At 45.2% G+C, this 18,852-nt stretch overlaps 1 long non-coding RNA gene across 1 annotated transcript in view; it reads right to left on the bottom strand.

Annotated features, from left to right (window-relative positions):
* Nucleotides 1–11,969, bottom strand: part of LOC311600915 — a 12,116-nt gene extending 147 nt beyond the window's left edge. The window contains exons 1-3 of the long non-coding RNA XR_014780409.1: nucleotides 11,600–11,969; nucleotides 6,219–11,516; nucleotides 1–242 (exon numbers count right to left, since the gene is read on the bottom strand). The exon at nucleotides 1–242 is cut by the window's left edge and continues 147 nt beyond it. This is a non-coding gene — a long non-coding RNA (uncharacterized lncRNA). The remainder of the gene's footprint in view (nucleotides 243–6,218; nucleotides 11,517–11,599) is intronic.
* Nucleotides 11,970–18,852: the final 6,883 nt, after the last annotated feature.

The following is an 18,852-nucleotide window of genomic DNA, read 5'->3' as shown; positions in this document are numbered from 1 at the left end:
TTAAAAGAGGCAGTTAGCAATACTCCATAAGAAGCGATACATATAGTTGACTCTGAAACTATTTTTTTCCTCTTCGTGGTGTCAGACTTATCAAATGCCAAGCAAGAGCACTGTCACTGAGCCACATCACCAGTCTTTGGTTTGCTGACACAGTCTTGTATTCCAGTCCTGTCTTGATACATCTTCTGAGTGCTGGGGGGGGGGGGAGGGCGGGGTTCAGATATGGGCCATGAGGCATAGCTCTAGTTTGGATTTAAAAAAAAAAACTTTTTATTAGTTCTTTGTGAATTTCACATCATACACTCTAGTCTCACTCATCTCCCCATCTCTCCATGTCTGCCCTCCTTCCTTGCAACCTCCACCCCAAATGAAAAAAAAAAATCTTCTCGCCATGGAAGCTGTAGGTGTCATCACTCAATATGTGTTCCCTTTTGCCCACCTATTTTTACTTGCAAATGTTCATTGCAATGAATCATTGCTCTGGTTTGAGGCCTTTGGCTCCTGCTATACCATCAACACTGGATCCTCACCAGGATTCCTCTTGGACATCCTGTTGTGACCCTATGTCATGGAGATTCTGTGGCTTTGATTTTGCAGGACTGGCCTCTTCACATGCTCCAGCAGCTCATAGATGGGGTAGATGTTGGGGTGGGCCAGCTCAAAGCCATGGATCTGGGCCTGGGTGGTAGTTGAGTTAGTCAGCCTGACAGCTCTCCCGAGCTCACACCATCAGGAGAGGGGTAGGGCTAGCTCTGTGCAGCCCTCAGACACCAACATGGCCCCAAACCAGACCAGGAACATCAACACATGGTCTTGGGTGATAACATGGGCCACAGACATTGACACAGACCCCCTGCTGTTGCAGGGCCGTGAACCCGGACATGACCCTCCATGGCAGCATGGGCTGGGACATCATCATGGCCTCAGGTGGCAGTACAGGCTGTTCCTCACCACCCTGGGATATCCAGTTCTGCCTCTCTTCCTAGTGCACAAACCACTCTGCTTCTCTTTCTCTCCCATCTTCCCACCACATACTTGCTCATCTCTAGTGGTGGTGGGATGACTTCTCTAGTTTGGAAGCTTTTAATAAATATTGTCAGTTAATGCTCTCTTCCTATTGAGCTTTATCCCCCATTTACTTGTGACACATAGTAATCCATTGTCCCAAGGCAGATGTAGAAATGTATTATAACTTCACTCCTTGTTGGTCAAAATTCCACTTAAATAAAAACTTCCTTCTCCACTTATTTCATAGGAAAACAAACAACAAAGAAACAGTCTAGCTAATGATGATAAAGAAAGAACAGGACCTCAGAATTCAGGAAGTAGAGGCGGGCTCTGTAGTTAGAGAGCGGGGAGAACGGTGGCTAGAGTGGTGCTCTGACCAGGCACTACCCATCTGCTTCTACAGTGCTACATGGCAGTTCTTCAAAAATGCTCAGTTGAATGGGAAATTCTGGGATTCATTTGTCTTGTAAATAAAAGAAGGCATCAAATAGGATCCCACAAGACAGTGGCAGCTGTCATATCGAGTTGTCAGGACTGAGCTGAACTGTTTTTTGTTTTTCCAAATAAGCAAAGGCAAAAGCTGATAATACGGAAAGGCATGGAAGAAATAATATTTCATTTAGCAAAATTAGGGGCCTGGTTTCTAGCCTGTTAGCATCAAATATTGTAATGATTTTTGCCTCACATGGAAATGAGTCAGAAATCAAACAGTTTGAGAATAAAGTCCAGATGGGGACCCAAGCTATGGGGTATTTTGAGCACGCCATACTGCAGGCAGCAAAGCCAGGCATTGGGAGATCGGGGTATTGACTTGCCTTGAAGGGCTTCCTCCTTTTCCTGAGTAACAGATCATGGCCTTCTTAGGAAAGTGCTCTGTGGCATCCTTATTGATCAGGCTTCAAAGGGGAGCAGAGCTGTGGGAGGGGGCTGGGCAGCCTTCCACTGTACCTCCTTGGGACCGTGGAGTCTTAATGTGTTTTGTTCACTCCAGAAGGACCCCACTTATCTGACTATAATCCTCAAAGTGTTCCAATCAGTTGACTCCTAGGTTCTCCAGGTCGGTTGCTCCCATTGTCTCTTCTCCTTCTTCTGTACCTCCTATATTTTGTCAACTCAACTGCCGTATGAGGCATAAGAGAAAGCCTTTTGTCTCTGGACAGAAGACACTTAGAAAAATGCTACCATTTCCTTCCAGATCTTCCAAATACTTTCCTTCCATGGAGAGAATCCTAAGTGACAAGTACAAAGATAAACGGCTCATTTGGAAGACAAAATAACAGGAGAAGAGTATCTTCTTGGGGGTATTAATTAATGATCTGCTAATTGTTGGATTTAAATCACATAAAATGGCAGATACTAAAGTGCATTTTCAGGAGAGGCTCTGAGGCTAGAGAGATGAAGCATTTGCCTGACAAGCATGAAAACCTAACTTCCATGCCTAGATTCTGTCAGAAAAAAAAAGAAAACTGGGTATAGTGGAGCACACCTTTAATCCCAGCACTTACAAGGCAGAGCTAAGTAGATCTCTGTGAGCTCTAGGACATCAAGGACTACGTAATGAGTCCTTGTCTCAAAAAAAACCCCAAATTAATAATGATGATGATGGTGATGAGAGCCTGACAACCTGAGTTCAATTCCTGGAACCTGCCTAAAGGTGTGTAAAGATGCAGGGAGGAAAATGACTTCACAAAGTTGTCTTCTCCCCTCCACACACTTCCTCCCCGAGACATATAACACATGCATACACTAATAATGAATGAGTAATCTTTTTAAACGTGAAAACATATCCTGGAGATCATATATGACCTGTACAAACACACACGTGCCATGCACACCCATGTACAATGAAGCTTTGCACCTTTCTTATGTCCTCCTAAATAGTCACCTCTGTGGTTTCTTTAAGTGTTCCAGATAAAGCCCTGGGGTTTATTAAGCCCCTTTAGACAGATTTCTTTTCATCTGGGCACCATGTGCCAAAGCACAATGGGTGTTTCTCACCCTTTTTCCAAATAAAACTGTGGAGCTGTATTAGCTGCTCTGCTCAAGGCCTCACAGTCCCCTGTAGTCCAGTTTGCTCACTGCTGTGCTCTGTTGTGGAAAACAAGGTATTACCCTTGACACTCTTTCATGGGTAGGTTTTGCTTGTCTTAGTTTTGCGCAGGGGCGGGGGCGGGGTGGGACGGGACGTGCGGTGGTGGGGGTGGGGGGGGGGACACAAAGGAGAGCTACTTTAGTGTACCCATGAGAAGTTTAGCTGAGTTTTTCCCAGCATGTGCTGATGACTAAGAGAACACAGTGTCCCAAGAAATTGCTCCTGACAAGTCTTTTTCTTTCTTTCTTTCTTTCTTTCTTTCTTTCTTTCTTTCTTTCTTTCTTTCTGTTAAAACCATGGTGTCAGAAATAATTGATTTTCTGACATCACTGGAGATATATAGTGACCAATAGGAAAGACAGATTGCTTAAAAATGACTTTTAAAATGATAGTAAGTTTTTTTTAAAAAGTGATTCTTTCTAGTTTGAGTTAGAAGCAGAGAGTATTCCTCAATAAAAGTCTTGGAAAAGTGACGCGTCTTTAGCAAAAAATGAATATAGTTTCCCTATATCTGTCTCGGAGGCGAGGCTGCTGCAGTACTGTCTGAGAAGAAGAGTTTGCACCCCCAACTTCTGTGAACAACACACCTGGAAGTTTGAAGAGACTGTTGGAACTCATCAGGACTGCTCTAATCCTCAGTAGTACCCCCTAAAACACACACACACACACACACACCATAGCAACGGCTGGTGTGAGCCGGCTGGGACACTTGCGTAGTAATGTGACCAGGATTAGTTCCTGCAGACAGACATTTCCTGGCTCCAGATAGCTTTAAAGTATCTAAGACAGTGGAAAAAAAAAATTGTGATCCGCTATGAGAATGTCAAAATCATCACCGATGCTTACTAATTAAAGCAAGTTTTAACTAGGTTATTTTTAGGTTTCCCTAAACCAGAATCCCTCAACTACCGCATTAAATAAATGGAGTTTCCAGCAAGTGAGGGCAAGAACTTTGTCTGGGTTCAGTTCACCCTGGGCTTCAGGGATTATCACTTGCTCAGCCTGCGAGTGCTGACATCACAAGGGAATTTTCCAAATGGAGAATGTGGGTCTCTTTCTTAGTTTTGAGGTCTTTAAAAGAAGAAACGATAACCTGTTATATGCCTACTATTATGTGGCAGCTGTTGAGGGCACAGAAAGCCAAGTGGGTGACTCATTGTCCCTTGAACACGTCACTCACATTCCCCCACCCCCACCTTTGTTTCTGTTAGACTCCACTTGGGACCTGCTCACCCTCCCCCACTGTACTACAGGAATGTGGCCACAGGCCTTCATCATCTAGACTCAGTCCTCTGTCAGGTCCGCCCCTCCCCTCCTTGGACTGCCTGGACCCTTTATCTTCTGCTCAGCAAACACAACTTGACTTTCCCTGTCTGCTTTCGGTAATTATCTTTCCTACTCTGTCACTGCGTCCCATCACTGTCAACATAGCTTTTTCTCTTTTCTTCTTAAAAAAGGCCTGATGGTGTGCCTCACAGCAAACAGATACCCCCACCCCCTGAACTCTGCTCACTGGTTTGTGATTCATCATCTCTTGGTGCTTGGAGAAAGGACTATGTGTTCCTTAGGGCAGCGAGCTTGTCATTTCTTCCCTCAGGTTTATGCAGACTGGGTTCTTGTTAGCGTCTGTCAGAGGCAAGGTCGTGTAAAAGGACCACAGCACTCCTGAATGTCTGTTCCCTCTTATCTGGGGCTATTATCCCAGCCAATGGCAAGGACATAATTTAGAATTATGAGGACTCAGGAAGGCAGACTGTCTTGGCTTAATGGAATGCCAAATCCAGCTCTGAGACGGCCAAGGAGATAAGAGGAAGAAAATACAGCTTCGGCTTGGGGGAAGCCCTCCCTGCCCCCATCTGTGGGAGAAAGACCAGAGAGACTCAGCTGTTGCCTCATGGGCTCACCTGCTTCAAAGGGGGAGCAGAACAAACAGATTCTAGTGCCCCCGTGTGAACCGAGCCCCTTTCCTTAGGTGAGCTGACAGAGCAGGAGCAAGGGGAGCAGGGACAGAGATAGCCGAAATGTTATCTAGAAGAGTCAGTGAGACGCCTCTGGGAAGGAGATCAGAGCTGACACGAAAGTCCTCTCAGGGGATGGGGGGGGGGGGGGTTGCCAGAGCAAAGGATTCAATTGCATGGGAGAAAATGTTAGGGGAATTTTTTTGCCTGACTCTACAGAAAGCTTTGCTGAGTTAAGGGGTAAGTCATAGATCTGAATTCTGATGAGCTAAGGAGTATACGGGGCGGCACAGGGCAGCAGCATAGCAATTAGAAGCCGGGGCTTGGAGCAGAAGGAGCAGATCCCAACTCTGTGCTCGGGAGACTCAGTTTCCCCAACTGCAGACAAAAAAACAAAAAACAAACCAAAACAACACCACCACAAAAACAAAACAAAAAAAACCTCCCCCAGGGAATTGCACACAAAGAATAACTCCCTCGAGGAAGTGCTCCGACTAGTAAGTAAGGTACCATGCATGGCTAGTACAGTCTTTGGCTCTTAATAAATAGTGGCTCCATCCATATAGACAGATGGGACGTTTCTTGATCCCCTTTTAGACAGCTTTGGCTCCAGAGCGCCCTGGGGATGCCAAGGAGGGACACACGGGCAGAAATTCTTCACAGAAGGAATGGCCGACGCATTTCTAGGAACAATAACATCTGATGTTAAATTTGAAATTACTTCCTGCTCTAGGCAATAATAGCTCTGTCTGTTCTCATTAGCCACAACATCTTTGGGAAAGTCTGCTATGTACAACTGCTTTGTGTTAGCGCTGCTTTACGACAGAGAGGAGACAGGCGACGGCTGTGCTTTGCCTGTGTCTCAAGTGGGAGGAAAGAGATGGAGCCGGAAGCAGGATTTGAAAGCCCGGAGTGGAGGATCCACCACAGACAGCGAACTGCGAGAGAGACCAGCACACAGGCAAGAGGCTTCTGAAGAGAAATAGAGCCCCTCACATTCACAACAGGTCGTGTAGGGGGGTGGGGGGTGGGCGGTGCGAATCTCAGAACGTTGTTAGTTACCGAGCTAATCAACCCAGGGCTAGAAATTGACAGAAAGGCTGCCTTGGGCTCCCTGCCCAGTAGGAGTTTATCACTTCTGAGTGCATTAGGTGACTCACCTGGAGTTTGTGTAGCACATTCTAATTAGTCTGTACCCGGTACGTTTGTAAGGTCAGCCACACTGTCGTCGGTAGCTCTGTGTACTGATCTTCCTCCCCGTGACAGGAGAAGCCTCAGGTCCCCAGCCTCAGATACAGGTGGAATGTAAGTTAACACTAAAAAAGGTGATTTGGCTCCAGACAGACAGTTTCTAAGGTGTTGCACATATTCTTGTGCCCGGGGCTGCAATTACTCTACCTGTCCGGCTGCCCAAACACTAACCAGAGAAGTCATTCACTAAGTTGAGGCCCAGCCGCTGCTGTCGCTGCCTCACTCTTGCCTCCCGTTAGGGGCGGCCCTCACCCACACAGGCTTCCTGGCCCGGGCCCTGGAGTGGGGCCCATGCTCACATCCAGACTGCTGTTCTTCTCAGCATGTGTTTGTGATCCCTTCTCAAAGACAAGCCTTTCTGCCAATGGCGAGAATGGAACAGTTGCCCTGTACCTTTCCCTACCTCTTACATAAACCCGGCAAGTGCCGGGAAAACAGTCTGGAGTTCCTAGAAAATCCTTCAGGCCATTTCCCACTTGTTCACTTGTGAGTATCTGTTCCCCTTTGGACTCCTCATCCTCTTTTTATTCTTCTTCCTCCCTAATTCTGATGCCTCACCTCAACGCCTGTGTGTGATGGAAGGGACCTCAGTACTCCTTTGGACAGAGCCCCAGCTTTTCTCCGCCTCAAACTTACAGCTCTGGGAAAACAACAACAACAACAACAACGAAAAGAAAAAAAGAACAACAACAACAACAACAAAAAAACACCAAAAAACCACCTGTGAAACTCTAGGAACTGAAGAGATGTGGAAACCATTAAGTTTATGTTTAGAAAAGCCAGAAAAGGAATATAACTGCCAACAAATTATCACTCAGATACTTTTGTGCGTGGCAAAGTGTTCTTCCTGCCCTCAAAGTCTGAAGGCCTAACTGCCGGTGCTCGGAGCCTGTGGTGGTTGTCTGGTGGCCATGCTTGCTCTCCTGTCCTTCCCTGCCTCGCTCTTCTGTTCACTCTGGGGTCTGTGAGGACATATCAGCTGTTGTTGCCTGCCCCAGCCTTCCTCATAGAAGGGCCAGTAAAGCCGGTGGGCTCAGTCCAGGCCTTGCCTTTCTGTTCTGTTCCCTCCTCAAACCCACCTCTTTCTTCCCCTCCCGTCTCCTGGGGACCCCAGGTGTGTCTGGTTTCTCTTCAGCTGGACGTTATTGAATTGACTGCTGCTACTCACTGCTTTTCTTTGATAAAGATGGCTGAGGCTCCCAGCGGCAGGTGTTACACTAGAGTTATGTGCTGAAATCTCTACAGTCACTCCTTTCTCTAGCCAGGCTCAGCCCTACAGCTGATGGTAGAGATGGTGAAAGCAATTTAAGCAACAGGCTGAGACAATTGTTTTGAACCCAAACAAATTACACGGGTCACCCAGAACATCCATCATTCCTCACTGCAGGGTCCGAGCTCTGGGGGGAGATGGTCATGCATAATTTATCACTTAATCGATGGATGGAAACCAAAGGCCATGAGAAAATAACAGGCCCCCGAGGAAGGTCTTTTTCTTGCCTGCCTCCCTCCCTCCTTTCTTTCTCTTCCCTTTCTTTCTTTCACTTTCTTTTTGTCTATGCTCATTCTAATAGACTTGCTCTTTCAGCTTTACTCGAAGCCTTTCTTTGTGACGTCATTCTTCTTGACACAACCTTCCCCGTGCGTTCCTTCAGTCCTTCTTTGCAATCAAGGGCAACTACCAGCCTGCTGTAGGCCCTGGCTTTAATTATCAGTTGCTGCCATTGCACCCGGCTTGTATGCTGATGTCTCATAAGCACATGGAGGAAGCTCGTTTGCCAGGGAGCCCAGAAGTGATCTCTGCTAACCTGGGTGTAGCCCTTCCCAGGCCCTCACGCTTCCTATCACCCCGCTTTCTACTCTGGGCTCCCTTTCCTTGTTTTCTTTTTGGGTCCCATGTCCTGCATAATTCTCCTTTACGGCTCATTTTAAATTTTTATATTTAGCCATTGATCTCTTTGTGTCAGTCCCTTCAGAATCCCCCGCCTGTTTATCCCTCCTGCCTCATAGCAGGCACAGGTGCAGTGGAAGGCAAAAGGAACCAGCCAGCCTAATACTTTGAATTGAATTTATCCCAAGATAAGGCTTATCCAGTGTATCCCGATGGAGAAGTTTTCTGAGGAACCGTGGGGATGGGCCAGATAGAGGAGGAAGAACATGAAGGACAGGAGAGCCACTGTCCTAAGGCGCTATAAGGCAGCACAAGCTGACAAAGCAACAGAGATGCATCATCACCTCACAGTCCTGGCAGCTACAAGGTGTAGGTGGAGCTGCAATCCCTTATAGCCCGTGTGAGGAAAGCCTTTGTTGTCTCTTCTGGCCTCCAGGGGTTTGCTAGCAGTCTTCAGCGTTCTCTAGCTGGCTCCTCCAATGGCCGATGCTCTGGCCTTTATACATCACTCTCCTCATGGAGATTTTCTTAAAAGGAACCTAACCATCCTTATATTAGGGCCCACTCTAATCCAGAATGACTTCATTTTAGCATCTACACTGACCCCCACTTCCCAGGAAAGGCCACACTCCAAAGTACTAGGACTTCAGCTTATCTTTTTAAAAGAGCTACAGTTCAACTCATGTCGAGGAGTCTCTCCACCCTGAAAACAGCCAACAGCAAAACTTGGCTGGAAAGAGGGCTGTGAGTAGGGATGGGTAGGAGATGTAAGAATCTTAGCAAATAAACTAACTGGAAAATGACCCTATAGGCTCCGTCACTTAGTCTAAATGTCGGAGGGCTTTGGGCCTCTCATTCCAGCCTAGTGCCTTGGAGGCTTCTGCCGTCCATCAGAACTAAGTGCGTTAGTTACTGTTCTCACTGCTTTGACCAAACAACTGTCAGGGTGGAGAGATTCTATTGGCTCGAAGTTTCAGAAGGTCACAGACAGTCAGCTGTGGCAGGAAAGACAAAGCAGGGGTCTGCGGGGTGTGTGTGTGTGTGTGTGTGTGTGTGTGTGTGTGTGTGTGCGCGCGCGTGCGCGTGTGTTTGTGAATAAGCAATGGCTTGTTCGCATGGCTCTAACCAAGAAGCGGAGAATATAGGCTAGAACTACAATCAAGTATAACCCATCAAAGCTCATGACCTACTTCCATATGCCAGGCCCTATGTCACTAAGGTTTCACAACCCCTTAAAGCAGGGCTTCCAGCTTGAGGGACCTGTGGGGGACAGTTCAGGTTTGAACCACAGCAGTAAGACAGAGCAGCACCACACAGGGGAGCCCGTCCCGTCCCGTTTCCTCGTTCATTCATTTGATAATATGTATTGAGGACCATGCCAAAGGATGAATCCCACACAGTAGGGATGCAGAGCCCTGACCACTTACCACCCTGAGAAACAACCCAAAGTAAAGGGACCCCTGGTGCTCAGCCGTGGTGTTCCTTATCACCAAGGAGGAGTGTTTAGAAAACAGAGAAATTACAGACACAAGTGGCAACGTTGCAACAGCAAAACAGGAAGTCGTTTGCAAAATGGAAAGTGAGTGGACTTCTGCCCGGGAGGGTGGCAAGCCTGTGCAAAGTCTTCCTGTGTCAAGGCCGTGCCCTGTGTGGTGTCAGGTAACCGAATCCTCCAGGCTGCTAAGGCACACGTGTTATTCTTGTAATGAAAACAGAAAACCCTGAAGTGACCCTGCTACAAAGTAACAGCACAACACCCTGACCAGTCCCTGGCCGGTGGCTGAAGTTCAACAGACACTGGGACATTCACAGCTGTGTCTCCCTTGAACCGAGGAGAGCAAGAACCAGGCCTGGACAAGTGTGGGGACTTGGAAGTGAGCCTCTCTCTCCAGCTACTCTGGGCAGCACACTTGTTGGGACATTGCAGAAGGTCTCAGGTTTCCATGGGAAAGAGGTCCTGCCGGTGTGTGACTCACGCAGCTGTAGTAACCCCAGTTCCCGTTTTCCATAAACTACAGGTGCTCTCTGAACTAAGCTGTCCTGGCAGAAATCACGTTCCACTCCTATAAAATCCTGCACGGTAGCGCGGCCACCCACTTGTCGTTCAGCAAGTGACTGTCCTGTGAGAGGGTGTCCCTTGAGAAATACGATGTGCTTTTGAAGAAGGAGAGAGTGAGACTGTCATTAGGCATGTCCGCAGCCTTGTTTTCTTCCCCTTCCACGAAGACGACAGGGCTGCCCTTTGTCCACCCCGCCCCCCCCACCCCTTGTTGGAAACTCGGAATGACGGAATCCATCATGCGGGCTCACGAGATGTGTGCACAAGTGACCTGCGCCACCCTGACCAGGTGACTGAACCAGCACCCAATTTGTTCATTCCCTTTGTTGCTGCTTTAGAAGATTATGGATGCAGATGCCAAGATGACTCCAGCCAGCACAGGCTGACCTGCAAGAGATGAACTGCACGACAGAGTAAGGAGGGAAAGCAAAGGTGTGTGAGGTTGAGTCACTGAAGTTTGGCGGGGCTTTAATGTCACATACAACCTGTTGTGTCCCAATTGGTATCAGCAGTAAAATTTTAATAGCTTACTTACCCACAACCTAATATGTTCCAAGACAGAGTTCCCAGGTAAATGGGAGGTATAGGCCATAGGGGATTTGCTCGGGTGTGTACCTGCCGGGGTAGATCCGTCAGGAGGCCGGAGTAAGGCTCCAGATGAATTGTAAAGATTTTAGTAGGAAACTCCTGGGGTACGTTTACATCATTGTTTAGTTGTATCAGATCAGCGATATCAGATGTTTACATTATGATTACTAACAGTAGCAAAATTACGGTTATAAAGTACCAGTGAAATAACTTCATGGTTGGAGGTCACCAGCTTGAGGAAGGTTGAGATCCACTGTATTAGATACTTTGGATAACTGTTCAGGATGCTCACGGATACTCTTCTCCTTCTGCCCACAGTTCCGTGGTGCCTTCCATAAACTCCCAAAACCCCCTCAGAAAGGTGGGGTACAAATGGAAGGGCAGACCATTCTTTCACTCTTGGGACACTTGAGGTTTCCTTTTCCACAGCCTTATCACGGTCTCCTGCCTGCTTTGTGCCCCCTGCTTCCTGATCCACTCCACGTGCCCCAGACCACAGCCATGCAAGGGTGCCACAGAGCAGCTCTCACACGGCCTCACTCACCTGCGAGGTCCCTTCCTTCCCTTTTGGTGTTTTGTATTCAAATCCAGGAACTCAAACCCAACTGCCAGGAAGCCCTGGAAGTTTTCCTCCACTTCCACACCTCATCCACTTGCTTCGTTTCTGAAGTCCTGTGGCGGCAAAAATTCTGAATTACATAACAGCTCACCCGTCCTTCATGTGGGAGTCTTGTCCGATGCGTTCGTTTGCTTACCTTTCGTTGGGATAAACACCATGACCCAAAGTGACTTGGGGAGACAGGGTTTATTTCAGCTCTCAGTTTATAGTCAACTCGCAGAAAGAACAGAAGCAGAGGCCAAGGGGAGTCGTGCTTACTGCTTGGGTCTCCGTGGCTTGCTCTCAGCCTGCTTTCTTATACAATCCAGGATCACTTGTTCCTGAGTGGCACCGCCCACAGTGGCCTTGGCCCTCCCACATCAATCATTAATCCAGAAAGTGTCCCACAGACTTTGCTTATAGGCCAATCTGATGGGCCCCTCCTCCTAGATGGCTAGCTTATATCAAGTTAGCAAAAAGGCTAACCAGAACCCTCCAGTCACTATTTCGGTCTGTGAATAACATCTTTCCCCAGCCTCCTCATCCTCTGTCTTGTTTCTGCATGAAGCATTCATTGCACTGAAACACAGGATGGAACAGGCCTTACTATTTAAAAGCAAAAAAGCATGCCTGCTTTCTGTCTACAGAGTGGTTGAGATGCGTGATTAGTAATATGCACTGTTGTAAAAGCGTGACTCACGGAAGATGAACATTGCATGTCAAGGCTAAATGGCTGCTCCAAAGGACAGAAGTGACAGCCTGCCTGTTTAGGATGAAATACCACAGCTATACCTCCTTTTTTTTTTTGTTTTTTTGAATATTTTATACAAAAGAATAGTTCTTTGAATCATTTTCAAAACACACTAGTTTTAAAAATTGGGGACCAACCTGGCATGGTGGCACATGCCTGTAATCCCAGCACTCAGGAGGCAGGGGTAGGTGGATCTCTGTGAGTTCGAGACCACCCTGGTCTACAAAGGGAGTCCAGAACAGCCAAGGCTACACAGGGAAACCCTGTCTTGAACCGCACACACACATACCAAATAAATAAAAATTTTTAAAAATTAAGAAAGATTGTATTGAATGTATTTTTTAAAAATGTGAGCATTGTACTAGCCATGGCTGAAGGACCCTGATGTCTGCAACTTGTTTTCAAATGGCTCATCAAAAGCTTCTGTAAACACAAAGCAAATAGGGCAGGAATTGGACAGTTCCTGAATTCCGGAGCTACATCTTTAGCTGATAATTCATTATTTGGCTATTTTTTCTATGCATTTGAAAAAATCTATAATACACAACTGGTAAGAAACTTACAATGAAAAAATCAGAAGAAAAAGTTTACATGCAAGTCAACTGTATTAAAGTCAGCATTTGTATAATTTATAGGTTTTTTCAGAGTCATATTTAATGCATTTAAATAGCTTACTATTAAGCTGGACATGGTGGCACACACCCCTGTAATCCCAGCAGTCAGGGAGGCAGAGGTAGGTGGCTCTCTGTGAATTCAAGACCAGCTTTGTCTACAAAGGGAGTCCAGGACAGCCAAGGCTACACAAAGAAACCTTGTCTCAAAAAAACCAAACCAAACCAAACAAACGAACAAAACCCAAAACAACAATAACCAAAAAACCTTACTATTTTCTTGATTCACTTAATGGATAAGAAAGGGAAGGAGCTTATTCTTATTAATGCTTACATATGTACATGGTTATTTAATATTTGAAGAGATAATGGGAGGTTTTTTTTTTTGTTTGTTTGTTTTTTTTGAGACAGGGTTTCTCTGTGTAGCCTTGACTGTCCTGGACTCGCTTTGTAGACCAGGCTGGCCTCGAACTCACAGCGATCGGCCTGCCTCTGCCTCCTGAGTGCTGGGATTAAAGGCGTGTGCCACCACGCCTGGCAATGGGGGGTATCTTAAGACAGGGTTTCTCTGTATAAACCCGGCTGTCCTAAGAACTTGCTCTGTAGACAAGGCTGGCCTCAAACTCAGAGATCCGCCTGACTCTGCCTCCCTGACTCCTGAGATTACAGGTGTGTGTGCCACTATGTCCAGCTTAATAGTAAGCTATTTGGATGCATTAAATATGACTCTGAAAACCTGTAAACTATACAAATGTTGGGCTTAAAGGCTTGCACCACTGTGCCCTGCTCCTGCCACTTCTTTCAAGAATAAACCCTACAAAAGCAATGAAAGCCATAGTTTCTTCCAAGATGATGCTCATCGGTGGCCATCAACATTAACAAAGAAAGGGTATCTCTTCTTCATCAGTATGTATATGAGTGTTTTGCCTGTATGTGTGTCTGTGTACCATGGGCACATCTGGTGCCTTTGGAGGCCACAATACGGCCTCAGATCCCTTCCCTAGGGATTGGAGTTACAGACAGTTGTGAGCTGCCACGTGTGTGCTTGGAATCAAACCCGAGTCTTCTCAAACTGTATCCAGTGCTCTTAACCACTGAGCCATCTCTCTAGCCCAAGAAAGGATATGTTAATAAGCTTAAACTTAAAAAAAATTACCCTACAAAAATGTCAATGTTTAGTATATAGTATATACTAATGTCTGTTTAATATAACTTCTAATAAGCATGCTAAACATTTTATTTTTGTGTACTTTAGAATATCAGTTTTAAATTTAATAGTCCCCAAAATGGGAGAAGAAAGTGAGGCACAAGCACTTGGAAATGGTAGAATTGCTAATTCACAAAGGTAAGAGTGTCCAACACTCAGGAGCAGAGCCAGGCGGATCCCTGAGTTCAAGGCCGTCCTTGTCTACATAGCAACTTCAGGGATTCATAGAGAGGCCCTGTCTCAAAAATATCAAACCAATATAACAACAGCAACGTTAAAGAATGTCTGAAGCAAAAATAATTAACAGGACTAATGTAGTTCAGGCATGGGTTTACCTCAGTCCACACTGTATGACCGACCTCTCTTTGTTACTGTACCACTCAGAGTAAGAAGTGGGGTTCTGAGAACATTTTTTTTAAGCTAACCACAGCCTGTGTTCTTCATACACAGTTCTTAGGTGTTTACGTATAAAAAGTAACAAAATCAGGATGGAGTTGCTATTTAAAATAATGATAGAATTACATAAATAATCGGGTCATTCACCGCGTCATATGAAGTTAGTCTTTCTAAGCAAGATAAATCCAGTGGGCACTTCCCGGTGACAGAACACAAATATAGCTCTATGCTGCCATCTTCTGGTCAATATGTGTACTACACTTGCACTCACCTGTGCCCACCAAGATAATGCATATATAGAATATTTGGTTACTATTTTTGCTTTACTTTTTTTTTTTTGAAACATACTCTCATTATGTAGCTCAGGATTACCAAGAACTTAAAATATTCCTGCCTCAGCCTCCAAAGTTCTAATGTTATATAAACATGTGCCACCATGCCCAGCCGTATACGGAATCACCAACGACCCAGAGGAACAACAGACTCAGAGCTGACTCTGTTTCTGTAAGTTCTAGAATGTTATATTTTATGATGGCATATGTTTATTTTCTTGTATCTTTTCTCTTTGTAACCTAAATATTTAAAAGATTATGGAAATAGATTAGAAAATTTTCAGCTTTTTCGTTTCAAGTTCAATGAGCTTTACTTTGTTTATATGATGATGATGATGTTTTTTTTTTGGACACAGGGTTTCCCTATGTAGACCTGGCTGTCCTGGAACTCACTCTGTAGACCAGGCTGGCCTCGAATTCAGAGATCTGCCTGCTTCTGCCTCCTGAGTTCACCATCAACACCTGGCTGCCTGTTTACTCTTCTTTTTTTAAGATTTATTTATTTATTTATTTATTATGTATATAATGCTTTGTCTGCATGTACACCTACAGGCCAGAAGAGGACATCAGATCTCATTATAGATGGTTGTGAGCCACCATGTGGGTGCTGGGAATTGAACTCAGGACCTCTGGCAGAGCAGTCAGTGCTCTTAACCTCTGAGCCATCTCTCCAGCCCTGCTTGTTTATCTTGAGACAATCTCTACATGTAGTCCAGGTTGGTTTCAAAATCTCCATCATCCTCCCGCCTCAGTTTCCCACACCCAGCCAAAGAGCTTTCCTCCCAAGATACCTACCTGTAAATGGCTCAATATTCTCTTCTTCCCATTCAAAACAGCTCCTGTCCCATTTAATGAATTCTCAGCAGAGTGTGTGAGTTAATGAAAAAGGCTCAGACTATATAGAAGATCTTAGTGCAGCAACACGGTCACTCAAATTCAGGGCTGAAGGCAAACCATTTGATATTTAAAGGGAAATTAATCGGCTTCTGGAAAGTAAAGGGCTCAACAAGAGAGGCAGTCCAGCTTTTTCCAATCTAAACTCCCACCTCACTTGAGGTTTTCTTTTTGGATTTATTTATTTTATGTGTATGAGTGTTTTTGCCCCTCATGTATGTTTGTACACCACATGCTTGCCTGGTGCTAGTGGAGGCCGGAAGAGGACGTCGGAACTTCTAAGACGAATTACAGACTGTTGGGAGTTGTCATGTGGAAGAGCTGTTAGTGCTTTTAATACGTATGCCATTTCTTCAGCCTCTATTCTTAATTTTTAGCAGGAAATCGAACCACTGTGGAGGTTTAGGAAATGTGGGGGGGCTTTGTTTGTTTGTTTGTTTATGTTTTAATAATCACAAGTTTTGTTCATTTTATACTTTTCACAGACTCCAAGGTCAAGGCTCAGGACTCCTGTTTTGAGAAAGTAGCAATATTCTGCCAACCATTTGTTCAGACAAACTCCAAGATGGTGCAAATTAGATAATACCGTCTTATTGTCTCTACCTGCTTATCCACCCACGGCCCTGCTGATGTGCGTAAAGAGTTGGACTTAAAGCCCATTGTTTCCTAGATTATGTCCTAAGTAAATGCTGCTACCTTGATTTAGTAATGTAAGACTAAGCTACAGGTCTATAACAGCTTTACTGTCGTAAGTGTTTGCAAAAAGCCCAACCAACCAAACCAAACAAAACCAAACAAAAAAGCCCAACCCCCAACAAAAACCCTGTGCAGCCTTTAGCAGGGGAGTTTTTCTTGCTGGGAGAAGTGCACATATGCTTCACTATTTATACTGCGTAAGAGAGGAAAACAAACAGTTGACTCTTATGAGGCGAAGCAAGTTCGCTTGCTATTTTTCTCTATGGTGATTCCCCTTGCTGAGTCTGGACCTAGTGTGCCCTTCTTGGCGCCGCTTGCAGTGGTAATAAAGGTAGCATTTTATGGCCCTTATTATTCATTTACTGTCTGTAAACACTTAAAGAATGATGACCATGAAATGATGACCATGTCATTATATGTATTTACTCGTTTATTGATTTAATAAAAGACTTAACTTTGCACCGGCTGTGGGGAATACAGCAACAGTAATAAAAGTTCCTTTCCCTCACAGAATTTAAGGAGAGCAGATGGCTGCCAGAGCTGAGGAAGTGGAAAAGAACATGTGGGAGAGGGTTCTGTTGTTGTTGTTGTTGTTGTTTTTTAATAGGGTGGTCAAGGAAGTTTTGACTAATGGCATACTTGAATGGAGACCTAAAGGGCCATATTTTTACATCACTAAATCAAGTCGGCCGTATTTACCTAGGCCATCATCCAGGAAATCAAGGCCTTTAATCCAACTCTTTAAACTCAGTGGCAGGATTCTGTATGCAGGGAGACAGTAAGGAGGAAAGGGCTAAAAGGGTCCAGAAAGGGTTAGGTGGTGGTTGCGGCGGCGGCGGCGGCGGCACACACACCTTTAATCCCAGGACTCTGGAGGCAGAGGCAGGTGGATCTCTGTGGGTTCAAGGCCAGCCTGGTATACAGAGTGAGTTCCAGGACAGCCAAGGCTATGCAGAAAGGAGGTAGTGTGTGAAATGGAATAAAAACTAAACTAATGTATTTTTAAAATGAACCCATATATATTTTGGCAATAATACAAAAATATTCTTTTTTTTTTTGGTGTGCTTTTTTGTTTGTTTGTTTTTCAAGACAGGGTTTCTCTATGTAGCCTTGGCTGTCCTGGACTCAAATTGTAGACCAGGCTGGCCTCGAACTCACAGGGATCCATCTGCCTCTGCCTCCCGAGTGCTAGGATTAAAGTTGTACGCCACCGCCATCCAGCACAAAAATATTCTTAATAGTTCACAAAACCTGAATTGTACTAAATACTACATCTTTCTTTCTTTCTTTCTTTCTTTCTTTTTTTTTTTTTTGAGAGAGGGTCTCTCCATGTAGTTCTGGATGTCCTGGAGCTTACAATGTAGACCAGGCTAGCCTCAAATTCAGAGATCCACCTGCCTTTGCCTCCCTAGTGCTAGAACTAAAGGCGTGCGCCACCACTCCTGGTTCCAATTACATTTTTTCTTTAGACGCTGTCTCATGTAGTCCAGGCTGGCCTCAGACTCAATGCACAGCTGAGGATGACTGGGAATTTCTGATCCTTCCGCATAAATATCCCACGTGCTGACTTAAAGGCGTGTGCCACCACACCTGATTTATGCAGCGCTGGGGATCGAAGCCCCAGGGCTGTGCACTCCCAGGCAAGCTCTCTACCAGTCCCAGCTAGTCCAGCTACTTTGATGACAATGAAGATATTTTAATTGCTGTCCTGACTCGGTCCCACTAAAACAGATCTGACTTTCCTTCATTCGTATTTTTTGATCAGTTCAGGGTGTGATGTTGGAAGCACTTTCCATCGTTCTGACCTGTTTCTCTTTGGACTTCTGTCAAGATCATAAAAAAGGACTATGGCTTTATAGTGAACGCAAAAACACTGGAAAATGAAAACGCACATTCAACTCTTCTGGCAAGGTTAACAGCACTCCTCAGAATCACTCCAAGAAATGGCCAGTTTAAAGATTTAGTTTTGTTTGTACAATTTATCATTCTTAGGTATATCAAGTCAGCATTTATTTTACTTGCAAAAATCTCTCACTGTAAATCAGATGTGGTGGTGCACCCCTGTAATCCCAAGACTAGGGAGGCAGAGGCAGGCGGATCTCTGTGAGTTCCAGGCCAGCCTGGTATACAAAGTGAGTTCTAGGACAGCCAGGGCTACACAGAGAAACCCTGTCTCAAAAAACTAAAAAAAAAAAAAAAAAAAAAAAAAGTCTCATTGTTGCATGCACACACACATACAGTATGACAGTAGTCACAGGCTGGCTGGATGAGGTCACAGGCTGCCTGCTCCTCTGTCTACTCCACTGAAGCCCCCAGAAGCTAGTGTTTTGAATTGCAGTGTTTTTGACTTTGCAGTGTTTTTGTGATAATGCAATTGTTAAATTTTAGCTGGAAAAATTATATTTTCTTTTGGCCTCCTTGTTTTTTGAGGTTCATACAAACACATACCTTTCCCAGGAAACAGAGTTGGCATAGTAGCAGTCTGAAGGGCCCGGATTGAATTCCTGGTATTAGGGGAGGAAA

This window comes from Acomys minous (assembly GCF_964271855.1).
Source record: "Acomys minous genome assembly, chromosome: 1".
NCBI classification, from domain to species: Eukaryota; Metazoa; Chordata; class Mammalia; order Rodentia; family Muridae; genus Acomys; species Acomys minous.
Note: the sequence above shows the minus strand (reverse complement) of the source record. Positions and strands in the feature narration are given on the sequence as shown.